Consider the following 16,514-nt stretch of genomic DNA (forward strand, 5'->3'; position numbering starts at 1 on the left):
AAACTGGCAAGGAAAAAGTGTTAGGAAGCTTCCTTACCTCGTTGAGTACACTGACGTACTTTTAGATGCAGAAGCATCTCTATGAGGGGATCGGTTAGTCATGCACACCATAATGATATTCACACGAAAAGTACTTCGCTCTGGTGCTTCGCTTAGCTCCCTAGGCATTTTCACACGGGCTCTTCACTCTAGCAAAGTCTCGTATAATTCCGTATCTGTCTCATACCTTTATACTTGTTTGTTACTGGTATCTCCAAGTTAACTTGTCAGTTTCGGGGAGACTTTAGATCGGCAGGGGGCAGAAAGACCTGTAGTTTAACTCTTTCACTGTTATCAGTCGTTCCAAACATGAATACACTTGTCTGGAGGTACGAGGAATGTGAAAAAAATACATCAACTTATTGCAAAGATTAAATCAGCCGACGAGATTATGGCCCTTCCAATGACCTGAGGGTGTAAAGGTCTAGGGTGGCGTCATGGGGCGTGTGCTGAAGGGCAATGAATGAGCGCAATAGAGTAATTGCTTCATCCCTTCATTATGAGCATGTACTTCCGCTGTGCTTAGCTTAGGGGAGACATTTCAAACTGGAGGTGTGAAATATAACCTTCACTAACACCTTTACCTCTAGAGGGCTTTCTCTACCTGACAAAACTGTCAGCTGGTTATGAGAAACTGGTGAAAAAGACATTACTAAACTGTCGGGAATAGCGACTGAGGGCAACACAACACCCCCAGGAGGAGCCTACGGAGGGGCAGACAGAGCGCGACCCAACCCCGGGCGACAAGGACATAAGTCCGATCGTGTCGCGCGCCCCTATGACCCGGAACTCGCTCGCCGCCACCATAGCAGGAAAAGGAGACTACCTTGCAGGCGAGCCGACCCTCGACAGGATCGAGGTGGAGCTATTACTCTAGCTCCAGGCAGCACCCCAGTGACGGCCAGTAACTGCACCCTTTTTGAGACGGTCTGTAGCCGCTCACCTCTCCTTCAGGAGATGGCCAGTAACCGCTCCCGCCTGCGTCAGGAGATGACCGGTAGCCCCTCCGAAGGTGTCCCAGAGATGGCCAGTACCCGCTCACCCCTCCTTCAGGAGACGACCAGTAGCCGCTCCAAAGGTGCCCCTGAGACAGCCAGTAGCTGCTCACCCTTCCTTCAGGAGACGGCCGGTAGCCGCTCCGAAGGTGCCCCTGAGACAGCCGGTAGCTGCTCCCCCACATGGGCCATGGTCAGTAGCCAGGCCTCTAAAAGGCCACGGCCAGCAGCCGGGCCCTACAGCAGGAGATGGCCAGCAGCTGCTCCTCCATCAGGTGCTGCCACACCCCCACGACGTGACCTCCTTCAGGACGAGGGTCCCAGTCCCGAGGAACTGTGGAGAGGTCTTGTGCTATCCCCAGGGTTGTACTCCGCCCAGCCGGCTCTAGAGGGACCCTGCCTGATGGACTCCGCCGACGACCAATGCCGCAGCTCACTCCTGATGGCATCCCCGACGGCAGGACGCCCCCTTAGGACCCCCGGGCGAGGCTTCTCCCCACCCCGACGCAGACGACCCTCGTCCTCCGTCAGGCGCCTAAGTGGCACTTCAGGAGGCTGTTTGGCCCCAGCCCTGAGGGCCCCACTCCAACTCCGAGCCCTGACAGTGCAGGGCCCTTCACCGCCCCGGACGAGAGAGGACGCCCCTACGAGTGATTCCGTGGCCGCTGGATACAGAGGCCACAGGCGGGACTCAGCCCCCATCAGGTGTCGGGCTGTGAGTCCTCCCGCCGCCCGACTAACCACGCCGCCGCCCCACCGACAGTGAGTGACAGTGAATCGTGCAATGACAGTGTAAGAGTGACTAGAATATCGGGCAGGTAATATCCAAGAGAAAATCAATCCAAGGCCTAGTAATGTGTGATAATTATGATCCGGGCGAGTAGTGATATAGTGAGTGTAAAAAGAGATCTAATGAGTGCAGTGATTTCAGGAAATATCAGACTCGGCCTTTATAGTGTCATTCCTCTGCGCTGCAAGACCAGTGAAATACTTGCCCAGCCTGAATACAGTTTCTATTTCCCTCCAAGTGACAGTGATCTATTCCCCCGCCCGAAATACTACAAACACTATTTATTGTGCCATTCACCTGCTATCCTGAACTATTGTCTAAAGAGTATCCAGTGTGATACTACGATACTAGTACATGATTTATAATTACCCAGATTCCTGTTGTTGTGACATCTACCTGTTCCACACATAGAATTCGTCAATACATGTGTAAGGTTGTTGCCTTGAGTTTTTGTGTCCTGTCCCTCTCTTATTTGTCTAAGCTCCAGTCTAGAAAGAGAACCCAGCTGCACACTAGGCGTTCCAGGGACGGGAAGCTGACCCTTAAACACCTAGCGTAACAATTACTGTACTGAAGAGGTTAATATTTCAGGAGGAAAATGAAATATATGAACGTCCGTGGGTTGCACTGTCCCCAGGGAAGGTCGTGTATAAGGGACTGTCAAGTGGTAAAGGATTGGTTCACTGTCCACGGCTATCAACAGCGACCATCGGGACCCGTGTTTATCTTCTGATCAAGGGTCGCACTGTAAGTGAAATACTTCATCATAATTCCTTTACGATATTTTGTGCACATTACACATTAATATCCTATTGTATGTTACGGGTGCAAACCATGTGAATATTGAAGCTTTATAGATAACATGAGAGAGAATGTTTGGGAGTATTATGCACCATAAATAACTCAGGATGAAGTGCTGTGAGATTTTCAGACACCTCCTCCTTGCAGTTTTTTTCAACACATGGTGCTTTAATATTCTAGTCGTATGATGGTACTGTAATACCAACCAGTATAAAAACATATAAAAAATAAGTGAACACTAAGATTTATAATACAGGGAACCTCCTTAGCTGACGAGAATACGAATCAAGGTATAGCCACAAAACGCAGTGTGCAAAAAAAAAAAAAGAAAAGGATAAAGTATTATATTTCTGTTCTGAATACCTTACCTGGTCTTCTGTCTTGTTACTGATCAAGATAGGAGTATAACAAGTGAAGATCGCATAATGCATTCCCTGCGACTTATGAACTTTGTATATTAATCCGACACTCGCCAGGCGATGATACTAATTAAACAAAACACTCATGTCAGCGAGAATGTTAAATAATATTCAGTTCCGACCATAGACTGATACTTGTAAACTTTGGCACATTGTTTAGGCTAACTCCAGCCGATTTTATATAACTCAGGGAACCCCGTCGCTGCAAAGTTTAATACAGGTGGACTCGTGCTAGGTGTGTGTGTGTGTGTGTGTGTGTGTGTGTGTGTGTGTGTGTGTGTGTGTGTGTGTGTGTGTGTGTGTCACTGGCATTGTAAGATGATTACTAACTCATATCAATTTAAACTATCATGAATATAGATAATTTATTTGTTCTACAAAACCACAGGTCTTGATTTAATGTAGTGAAACTTTAATAATATATGATACAGGAGTGCATTATAGACTAAAACATTGTTAGCTATAGCTCTACACCGATGTATTTAGGCAGCAGATCAATTTCCCCATTAAGAGAAGATTAGTAATCAAATAATATCATTTTTTTTTTCACCCCTATTATGATCCCTTCAGTCAGCCTCTCTGATAGGAATTCGTGACCTTTAACCAGTGTATAGTATCAGTGATAAGAGTGTATACCAACACTAGAGTCTTTCTCCTTGACTGACTTACAATGTCATAAATAATGCGTGCCCAGCTAAGCAGTGACACCAGCTGGCTCGTTGTGTGTGGGATTAACCTTAAACGTGAGGGCGAGAGGGGGGGCTTAGAGGGACCGCTGACAATAAGGCCACTTATGCACTTACGGTGTCACCTTATAAGCAGCCAAGGAATCTGTGCACTAAAGAAGATGTAGTCTCACATCCTTAACCTACTGAAACCCTCTTTATTCTATTAACTCATGCAGTGCGATACACTCGTACGTATTATTCTTGTTATTGCCAGAAAATGTTACCCAGTTAGGGAGAGCAATGAGGTTAGAAGCAATCCCCATTAACTCCGTCAATACAATAACGTCTACTGTATTTTCTTCCAGTTACCGCCACACGATATTACTTATTGTTGTTATGAAAGAAATAACACTTTCAGACCGAGGGCGTAGCCTACTTTATACGTGCATAGGACTTACACCAGACTATTTTAATTATCTTACAATATATCCTCTGGGATGAAGTGGCTAAGTGCATGCGAGGTTTGAGCAATACCGGCAGTTTTACTCTAGGTCAGGGGCGTCCATGCGAGCTATCTAAATATTGTCCTTTAATATTTACTTATTTTTGTGGTAGGTGGGGGCGCTCACCATCCACTCACTTGATGTAGTGCTGCTCTCGTGTGTCTGCCCTTTCCTCTCCTCCATCCTTCTTTCCATCCATCCTCTTGTGTCTTTCTTTCCTTCATTCTTTTCTCTTTCTTCTGCCTGCGGGTGACTTTACACTCCCTCTTGTGTCTTTCTTTCCTTCATTCTTTCCTCTTCCTTCTGCCTGTGGGTGACTACACTGAGTGACAAGCCAAATGGTTTCCTGTGCACCAGGAAACCATTTACTAGGCTGGGTGGTAACCATATAACCAAATTTTGGCGCCTGGTGGTTTAGTGGGTAATGACGGTGCTCCAATCGGATTGAGCCAAGGGGTGGTTGGGGTTGATTGCTCACGTAATGCCACTCAGGGATGAGTGAGGTTGATCACTCTCATCTTAAATGCCAGGACCAACTTGCCTAGCCCCGGGCTCCTACGCTCCTCATGGGGCAACGTAGGACTAGATGATGGATGGACGGATGGAATATTTACATATTTCCGTAGCTATCTATCGTTCAATCTTTTATCGCCTCATAAGGAACGTAGAGGTTCGTGGCTAGGCTACTTAATCCCTAAATTTATGGCGAAGGTAACTAGTCTTCTTCCTTAGCCTTTATCATTCTTTTTCTGTGCCTGCCCTCCTCTCTTCCTGTTTCTCCCATCTTTCCTGTCACTTCTTATTGCTTTTCTTTCCCTTACAGACGGCTTTACATCGAGTGACAAGCCAAATGATTTCATGTAAGCCAAGAAACCATTTACAACGCTGGGTGGTAACCATATAACCAAACCATACGTGCTCCCTGCGTGTCAACAAGTGGGTTGGTGGAGGGTTAGTGCCCCTCCCCGTATAACAAATAACTTAAAGTCAAATGACCACCCCTTATGGGATTATGGCGTCTGACAATAGATAGACAGATAAATAGTAACTAGTCACTTTCCCTTGCTTGATGTGAGCAACAACCCCAACTACCACTCGGATTTAAACCCTAACGGGCCACATTCGGTCAGAACCCCTTAACCCACATGACAACAAAGCGTTCATTTGATTATATGATTATCATCCAACGTATGAAATTATTTCATAGGCTACATAATATCATCTGACTTCTCACTCATTGTAAAATCCCCTTAGGTAGTGTTTTTTCGAGTGAGGGTCAGGTAGGTCACATTTTGGACTCAGGACTGCATATTAGACGTGTAGGTTCAACAAAACACCGCAGCCTCACTCAAGAGAAGGAGCCTCGATGAAACCTAGAGGCTCACAGCAATCATAATACCTTCAGAAATCCTTACCATAGTTAGCCCTAAACCGCTTTCTGTAACGATGCAGGACTCTCTCCCGGTAACTAAGCAACGGTGTCTCATTTGAATCACTTCCTCCTCATCCTTCTCCACTTGAATAATGCCCTTGCTCTGCTCACTCCGTTGAATGGGAAAGCAGTAAGGTAAATGATTATGGTTAACGGCATCCTTTTCCACAGCTTCCTTTCAGTGCACTAATACAAGCAGTAAATAATATCATTAACAATAAAATTCACATTTCACCAGCACCACACACCACTAATATCACACACCACTACACATCATCACACACTACCATACACTGCACACCAAAAACACCACACACCACCAACATTGTTCACCATCAACACTGCACTTTACCAACACCACACACCCAAACATCATACATAGCTTAAACCTCACACTTCAAACACCACAGAATTCAAACACCACACCACCAACACCACACACACCACACTTCACCAACGACACAGACTTCAAACACCACACACACACCACCTTCACCAACACCACAAACTTCAAACACCACACCACCAACACCACAAACTTCAAACACCACACCACCAACACCACAAACTTCAAACACCACACACACCACACTTCACCAACACCACAAACTTCAAACACCACACACTTACACACACTACACTTCAACATCACACACCACCAACACTACACATCATCATCACCACCACACAACATCAACACCACACAAACATCACACACCAAAAATACCATACACCTCCAACACCGTACACACCACACACAAACAACACATAAACACCACACACAAACAACACATAAACACCACACACCATTAACAACACACACCAAAACCAGGCATAAGCACTGCATACCACCAACACCACACACAACAAACGCCACACACACCACCACACAGAAACACCACACACAACAAACGCCACACACACCACCACACAGAAACACCACACACAACAAACGCCACACACACCACCACACAGAAACACCACACACCACCATCATACACCAACATTACCTACAAAATATACCATAAAAACACACCACCACCACCATACACCACTAACACCACACACCGCCAACACAATACACCACTATCACCACACACCAACAACATCACATATCACCACCTCCTTGCACCACCTCCATCAATCATATAGCTTACCGTCAACAACACTCACCCCATCAACACCACTCCCCATTACTACCACACCAATACCACACTTCACCAGCACCACGCTCCACCACCACTCACCAATAATACCACACACCACTAACACCACACATCACCAACACTACACACCACCAACACCACAGACCAGCAAGACAATACGAGTACACCAACACCAAATGCCAGCAACACCACACAACAGCAACATCATGCCACCAATAAAACACACCACTAACACCACACCACCAATATAACACATCACCACATAGCCTATCATCACATATCAGCATCACACACCATCAACACAACACAGCACAATCACAGCACACCATTAACCCAACATCTCACACTTCCAACTTCATACACCCAACACTAACCATCATCACATATATGCATTAACGCCGCACACTCAGATCACACGTCATCGTAATTTTGCACACACACACACACACACACACACACACACACACACACACACACACACACACACACACACACACACACACACACACACACACACACACACAATACAGCCAGTTACTTGCACGTGTATGAACTTTGTCAGAGCGGCAGTGGTTGCTCACTTGTCACACCCCGCTGCCTAATGGAGAATACCGTATTAGTCATCTGATCAGGTTTTTCTTTCTTACGACATAATTCCTTTCACCTTTGCATACAGACAGGGTGGCTTCACTTGGCTTATTTTTTTCCCCCCTCAACAGTGAATATATCTGATTGGCTGAAAATTCCTGTGTACACATGTGGTTCACAGGTGGAGGTTTGCCTGAGCCAAGGATAACTTTGACAGTAAAATTATGTGTAGATTGTTTTATTTCTTCCACCGACGACCTAGGCAGGCCCTTCTCCAGAAAATTCAATGCGGGAGGGGATGAATATCAATTAGCTAATGGAACGTCCATGTAATTAACTTAAGGAGAAGGCTTCATAAAAGAGTGACACAATAATTTATACTGTACTCTTTAAGAATATTTCGATTAAGTTTTAAAATTAATCTTATTTTTTTTTTGAAAATGAGAAATTTAACACGATCTTAATTTCAAAACCAATTAGAATTTTGTGTTAACTTACAGTTTTAGTCTCCACACTCTTTATCACAGTGGACATTTTCCATTGCAATCTCTCCATCCTTAATGCTGGGTTGTACAGTAGCGGCCGATTAACAGGAACATGAGGCTTAGATATATGAAGAAGTGCTGTAGGAAGGATGTAGAGCCGTGGTACTGTCCATTTTTCACTAAACTTCATGAAATAAGGTGCAAAAGGACGCAAATATTGGCCAAGTTAAGGTTAAACGCGCCTAATACACCAATGGCACACTGAAATATGGGATTAAAAACATGACAATGCCTGAGTTACTTATAAAAGGCTTATCAACACTACTACAAATGATAATAATTTTGATAATACCAGAATAAATGATGAACAGGCTTGGATTAAACGATTAAAAGTTAGGTAACACCGAAATGAAAATTAAGGCCTAAACATGGCGAAGTGATATGAGATTACAATATAAACATAATCAACACTACGGTAAATGATAGTAAATGATAGTAGGTCTGACGAAACTGGAGCAAATGAGAGAAAACTGGAAGTGTTATGGTCAGTCTCTTTTCACCCGACAAGAAGATCCTAACCCCTTTCAGTTCAGATGATGGCTAAGTGTCGTCATGTGGGATGGGGAGGGGGTGCTGACGACCAGTAATCAAGGACAACTCAGTACTGTCTCATAATCAAGGCTCATCGATTTTAATGCAACCACGGCTTAATGGTCAAGCTGTTGGAGGAGCCCAGTTCCGTCAAATGAAAATATACCTACCTTGGGTGTTAGTGTGGCTACAGCAGCAGAGCATTGGTGAAAATCAAAACAACCATTAACTCAATAATAGACATTAGCAACAATGCAGGTGTAGTAAATAAAAAAAAAACGGTAATGAATGACGTCAAACAGCTATGAATGAGAATTAAGGCATTCAGATACGGAGTTAAAGGCGAATGAATGGATTTTAAAGACTGACTAGGCCTACGAATGTCTGAATGAACGCTAGTTTTCATTCATTTACGGAAAAAATAATTGCTCCTAGGGTTTGCACTTACCATACGATGAGCGCAGGATATTGAATAGTCCTTGGGTGACACTCAGTTCCTTAAAAGGGTCTGAAATTCACAATACACACAAAAATAAACATATTACCTACAACACCTCCCCGTTGGAGCAGCGGCCAGTTTGGTAAGTGAGATTCCCGATTATTTTTATTATACTTATGTTTATTTTGCTATTCGTAGCAGTACTGCAAGGTATATTGAAACAACAGTTACCCTAATTTATACTTATTATTGCTAGCTAAGTGTGAAAGATATTAAAGTGTTGGATGATGATGATGTACGTTTATGGGAATATACAACTTTTTTAACAGTGTTGCCAATAATTTGCTGAGAAAGTAGCTGCACGGCAAAAAATCTGTTGAAGATTTTGTCACAGTTCTAAATAAGTTTAAGTGTACTGTGTATCGTGTCCGTCCGTACGTGTGTGTGTGTGTGTGTGTGTGTGTGTGTGTGTGTGTGTGTGTGTGTGTGTGTCGTTTATAATGGCTAAAACATGCCTGCATGCGTTGCTCTTGGTCGCCTAATGGTGGCTCTCACCCAGCTGGATTTCTGGCAGCCTCCCTATTCAGTTCCTTATCCCTGAGGTCACATTGTGACCTCATCCCTGCTATTAGTACTAAAGTAAGAAAGCAGCTAGTTAGGTTGATTGTATTTAAAATCAGAAGATAATTATGGAAGTATGTTAATGTATACAAAGATGTGTGGATAGTACTGTTAATAGCTGATAGTTAATGACACCTTTTTTCTGTATATCCTGTGCTTATATACTTTATGATGTAGAAATATACGTTGTTTTCATATACATTATGTGCTCTTTCCACCGACCTCAATTTTATCTCTACTATCATAATTAAACTGGTGTCATTAAGAAAAAAGAAAAAAAGGTATGTTCTACACTGTAGCAATGTATGACGTTGTTTTATTCATACTCTTAGCTAAATGTATCCCATATAATTCGTAGAACTAGGCAGAAAAAAAAAAAACATAATCTCTATATGCACTATGGTATACGTAGGAGCAGCACTGAGACATAGAAAGCAAGCTAAGGACAGTGTTCCAATTGCATTACCATGGTGGAGGGGGTACCAATGTGGAAGTTTCAATATGGCGACCGTAAGTCACAGGCTTGCCGCAGAGACAGCCCCTCCCTGTTATAGAGCTTAGTGTACATCCCCCGTCTCTCCTGAGACCCTCTTAAGTCACAACCCCAGCAGGAAAAAGTAGTGGGGACCCTTCGTGGGTGGAGATAAATATGTTCGTGGAGTGCTGCCTTACAATGGGGCCATATCAGAAAGGACTGTTAGTAGCAGTCATACTAAAAACATTCTCCCAAGTTGATGGAGGGGCAAGACATATATATATCTATATCTATCTATCTATCTATCTATCTATCTATCAATCTATCTATACATGAGGTCTGCTCGTAGAGTATCCGACCTTACTCTCTTAAAAAAAAATAAATAGATGGCTATCCTGTTGAGCTAGAACACTAATCCCCCTCAACGTAGGCCCCTTCTGACTTGACACACGTAGCCCAGCGTTCTTTCCACTGCCTGAAACATTTTTCAAAGTCGATTTCGGCATCTTCTGCATGTGCTTCGTCGCGTTTGTTATGATCTCTTCTCTCGGATGAATGTTGCTCAAGACATGTTGCAGTGTACAAATCGCTATCCAGACTTTCTGAAGACTGTTATCATAGAAGAAGAGACTTGGGTGTAGGGCCATCACCATGAAACCAAAGCACAGTCGTCCTATTGGAAGCGTGCAGGGTGGCCTCGGTCAAAAAAAAAAAAAAAAAAAAAGCACGACTGGTCTGCAGCAAGGTGAAATGTACTCGCATGTTATATTTTTATTTTTATTTTTTTTTTGACTACCGTGGCGTTGTGAATCACGAATACACAGCAGGTCAGGCTGTCAACAAACATTACTACCTCGACGTTATCCATCGTCTTCGTGACGCAGTTCGGCGGAAGAGACAAGACCTTTGGAAAGTAGCAAGTCGGAAGCTGCACCACGACAACGCCCTTACTCATTTTTCTCAACTGATTCAGGAATTTTTGGCCAAGCACAACACTCCGCAGGTCCGGCAGGCTCCCTACTCACCAGACATGCCTCCGTGCGACTTTTGGTTATTCCCCAAGCTCAAAACTCCGCTGAAGGGTTCCAGATTTGAGATGAGACAAGAGATCATGACGAATGCGACGAAGCACCTGGAGGAGATATGAAAACGGACAATGAAAAATGTTGCAGGGAGTGGAAAGAACGCTGTGCTACGTGTGTCAAGTCAGAAGAGGCCTACTGTGTGAGAGGGATTAGTGTCCTAGCTCACCAGGTTAGCTACATTTTTTTTGAGAGCCTAAGGTCGAATACTTTCTGAACAGATATCATATATATATATATATATATATATATATATATATATATATATATATATATATATATATATATATATATGAATAATGATGAATGAAACTTTGGATTAATCATATAAATATAATTCAACATGTAAATAGACATATTTCCTACATACATATAAATTATGTCACCTGATGATTAAGATAATGTCAAGCACTACTGACCAGGTGCATATATACTTCTATAGTACTCTTAATGTGTGTGTGTGTGTGTGTGTGTGTGTGTGTGTGTGTGTGTGTGTGTGTGTGTGTGTGTGTGTTGGCAGTAGCGTACAGGTGTGGGTGGGAATTTGTGACTGTCAGTGTTCACTTGGGTGTTAGAGTATAGGGATGATTATGTAAGCATACCAGTGGTAAAGCTGTGGTTGTGTGCATACATAGGTCATATGTAAATAAGTATGTATATGTTGTGTACATTTCTAATAGGATGAGGATCACTAGGCATAATACAAACACCATGGCAAAGTTAGGATTCTTAGTCTTGGCCGTAGCTAAAAGGCGAGAAATGTACACAGTCAAAAATCATATCTCGTGGTGATTTATTCAATACCGTGAAAGTATGCAATGTACACAGTGTTAGCAAGGCCTATGATAACAATTATATGTAAGTGTGTGTGCGGGAGGGAAATGTAGGTGCGGTAATGAAGAATAGGCGTAAATCTAAAGGGCTGATTGCTGGTACTGTACATTGGTCGAGGAATAACGTGGTGTAGCTCAGATCATAAATATGAGTGAAGGAATAAATAACGTTGTAAGCATGAAATTAGGTAATCGCTGTGGTGGCTGTAAAATAATAACGTGTACAGGTATCAACGGAGTAAAAAAGTAGACATAGGTAAAGACATAAGCGTTTGGGTGTACGTGTATGGAGGTGTTCATGTAGGGTGTAGTTGTGTACGTGGAGGTGAGCGTAGTTGTATCGGTGTGCCTGATGTCGTCATCTAGGAAGTGGTGGTTAGGCCTATACTAGTTTTTGGTGTTGGAGAGGAAGAGGTAGGAATGTGGTAGGGGAGGTAAGGTCACCAGGCCTATCTACCCTCACCTACACTTCCCTCATCTGGCTTCTCTGTTCTCACTTGCCCTGCCTTGCCTTGCCCTCACCTGCCCCTCTACTCTGATCTCTCCCCTGCCTTACCTTGCCCTGCCCTCAATTGACCCTCTATCCTGTCCTACCCTACTTTGCCCCTTCCTGCCTTAGCTTGACCTGCCCTGCCCAGCCCTTCTATACTGCCTTGCTCTCCCCAGCCCTTCTACATCGCCCTGCCCTGCCCTCACCTGACCCTCCACCCTGCCCTGCCCTGCCCTCACCTGACCCTCCACCTTGCCCTGCCCTGCCTTCATCTGACCTTCCAACTTGCCCTATCCTGCCCTAACCTGAACCTCCACCTTGCCCTATCCTGCACTGCATTAACCCTGTAGAGTGTACTAGTACATTGTCCTATCCTGCCCTTAGATTGCCCAAACAATCATTAATTGCTTTAGCATGATTACCTTTATTATATACTTGTTGTTGCAAAACGACTTCATTCAGCTAAGGGCAGCCCTCATAATAGGTGAGATAATAGTTTATCATCTATATGCATTGTATTAAAAAACAACTTTCGCAGTTTCCCCAGCGTGAGGGATAGTAAGGAGGGGGAGAGAAAGAATGGCGGGAGCGGGGAAGTGGAGGCAAAGAGGTGGGGGAGGGGGGGACACGAGAATGGGAGAGGTGGTGTCGATAAAGGTTGGGTGTATAGAAAGGTATAAACTGTGGGTGTGGGGGTGTGCTGTGGGCTGTGGTGTGCGGAGTTGGGTGTCTGTATTTAGGTGCTTAAGCAGTGAGGCCGAGGTCAGCGGACTTTAGAGTGTTAGTTTGGAATAAACACTCGCAGTTGGTGAATGAAGTAAATACCAAAAATTAATGAAAACTTAAAATAGTATACGATGCAGCAATTGAAGTAGGAAATAGGAAATCTCGGACCAACAACAATATATAGTTTAAATGTGAGAAGAATTTTACAGTAACAGTAAGCTTCCGTGGTCTAAGGGTCAGTTCAGGACAGGGAAACAGTGGACACAGTTATCACCAGAGTTACATTAGATGAAGTAAAGACCGCTCTGAGAGGAATGAAGAGGGCTGATGATGGTATCAAGGCGATTAAGGATGGAGGTGACTGCGTTACAGGAACTAGCAGAGCTATTTGCGAAATGATCAGATGTCAAACCAGTACCCAAGTCTTGGAAAATACGTATGTCATTCCGGTTCACTAAAAAGGTGACATCAAATACCTAAAGGACTACAGTCCAGTTAGTTTTCTCCCTGTTGTGTACAAACTTTTCACAAACATCTTAATAAATCGAACTAGTCTTACCTTAGATGCAAACCAGCCAAGAGAACAGGCGGGATTTTGAAGAAGTAACACGCCATCAGATTATCTTTAAGTTATTACTCATGTGACTGAGAAAATTTAGAATATAAGAAAACTCGGTACATGGCACTTATTCATTATGATAAAGCATCTGACTCAGCTGAAACAGTTACAGTGATGATGGCAATTCGAGGACAAGGTGTTGATGAAGCTTATGTGAAAGTACTTCAAAATATTTGAAGAGATAGCACGACCAACATAAAACTCCATAAGAATAGTCAGGAAATACCAATAAAGAAATGTGCTCGACTAGGAAACACGGTTTCACCCAAGCTGTTCACAAAGTGCCTAGAGGACGTTTTCAAATTTGGATAACAAAGGAATGAACGTAAATGGTGTGTGACTGAACAATTTCAGATTTGCAAAAGACAGATCTTTTCAGTGAATCAGGAAAGGAACTGCAAGAACTGATAAGGGATCTTGACAGGGATTTTTTGAAGGCAGGTCTGAAATGAATATGAAGAAAAAAATTTTGTTAAACAGACATGTTAGGTCCTGTCCAGTAAAAATAGAAGAAGAATTAGAATGTGCTGAGGTATACGTACTTACAGCAGGCAGTTTATGCAGATCCAATCCATGACAATGAAATCAAGGAAAGAAGAGGACTGAGAGAGAGAGCTTTCTGCAGAGTAACTATTAGGACTCCATATTATAATTACAAATCATAATAGATAGATAGATAAATAGATAGATAGACTGCTCTATGCGAGCCTGGGAATGGGAAATGATCTTGCAAGTTACACTGAGGAAAAGCTGACGACAGACTAGGAAGTAGGAGTCAGGAGATGATGCAGTTAGTTGGTCAGCGATCACCAGGTGAACACACATACACACATACTCACACACAGGCTTCTAGAACTTTCCAATCACAAGGAACACACGTGATACGACTCCTGTTTCACCAGAATTTAGGAAAGAGAGCTCAGAAGAAAGCTAGCCATAGAACAGACAGGTCGCAGGGAGAAGGGCTAAGCAACTTGAGAGAGAGAGAGAGAGAGAGAGAGAGAGAGAGAGAGAGAGAGCGAGACAGGGAGACAGGGACTCTGCTCAACTCACTCGTGAGTGAGAGACTTGTTAATATTTCCAAGACAAATAAAAATAGTCCCATACTATTCTTTACCTCTGCTGTCACTACATGACAAATGGGAAAGAAGATTATCTACTTACAAAGCTACCCAAGTATAACAACCGCTCGTCCACAAGTCTAATATATATATAACTTCTCTACAAGTAACTACAAAGTCTTTTTATGACATAACTACACGAAAGCTAAACAGTTACCATTACACCCGAAGAGACGATCCTTCTTGCTTTTAATCATGATTCGGAAACGTGGAATCTAGTAAAATCCTAGGAACTTAAACCTACGAGTGTGCAGAGAGGAATGGAAAGATTTACTGTATGTTAGGAGTCACATGAAAATATAAAAAGAGAGGTTTGTGAATAAGGGAACAGAGGAACGTAGAGGATATAATCACTACAATCAGAAAGCATAGATGGATATGAACAGATCACATCCTTCGTAAAACAGATAACATATGGACAGCCCGGGTAATCGAGTGGTAACCCAGAGACGGTATGAGTGGAAGAGACAGACAGAGAACGAGATGACCAGATGACATTCGGACATCAGCAGAGACTGGATGGAAGAAGCTAGCATTCAAAAAGTCAGAGTGGAAAAAAGATGGATGAAGCCTTTGTCCTGCGGTGGAGTTTCGTAGGTTGACGATGATGGTGAAGATGGTGTTGATGATTTAGGTGTTGAAAGGTGGGGATTGAGAGAGTCGGTGATTTGGGGATTGTAGGTAGATTGTTTGGGTGTAAGTCAAGTATAGGAGTGTACTGTAGATCTGGGGGATGGTGGTGTAGGTAGGAGACGTGGTGGTGTAGGCCGGGGTGTGGGGATTTGGATCTGGGATGTGATGGTAAAAGGTGGGCTGTTGAGGTGTAGGTCGGGGTGTGGGGGTGTAGGTCGGGGTGTGGGGGTGTAGATGGGGAGGTCGGATGTGTTGGGTGTAGGTCGGAGGTGTGGGGGTGTAAGTCAGGGTGTGAGGGTGTAGGTCGGGGTGTGGGGGAGTAGGTCGGGGGTGTGGGGGTGTAGGTCGGGGGTGTGGTGGTGTAGGTCAGGGTGTTGGGCGTAGGTCGGGGGTGTGGTGGTGTAGGTCGGGGGTGTGGTGGTGTAGGTCGGGGTGTGGGGGTGTAGGTAGGGGTGTAGGTCGGGGTGTAGGGGTGTAGGTCGGGTGCGTTGGTGTTTAGGTCAGGGTGCGAGGGTGTAGGTCGGGAGTGTGGAGGTGTAGGTCGGGGTGTGGCAGTGTAGGTCGGGGTGTGGCAGTGTAGGTCGGGGTGCTGGGTGTAGGTCGGGGTGTTGGGGGAGTAGGTCGGGGGTGAAGCAGGCAGCCACACCCTCACCGTCTCCATCACAAACACACCACCTCAGAAAAACTTGGTCACATTTGGCACGAGAAACTTCGACGGGTGAAAACGGCCTTCGCGTTCACCCTCCTACAGGAAGACAGTCAAGAGTTTAACCAGTCGAACAAATAGCCACTGAACATTATATAACCCTGTCTTAATCAACAACCAGATCCAGGCACCGCAAACCACTGTCTAAAAGGACAACTCAAAAGGGAAAGAACATTGCATTGGTGGATATTAGTTCAGGCAAGACTCCATTTTTTCCGTAAAGGGTACGAGGAAGTTAGGGACGTGGTGATGAACGCGGAAATGTATGTAGGAAGCCAGCCCAGTATTGCAT

Source organism: Coenobita brevimanus, chromosome 110, assembly GCF_032717465.1.
Source record: "Coenobita brevimanus isolate Jiangsu-jjx chromosome 110, ASM3271746v2, whole genome shotgun sequence".
In the NCBI taxonomy this organism is placed as follows: domain Eukaryota; kingdom Metazoa; phylum Arthropoda; class Malacostraca; order Decapoda; family Coenobitidae; genus Coenobita; species Coenobita brevimanus.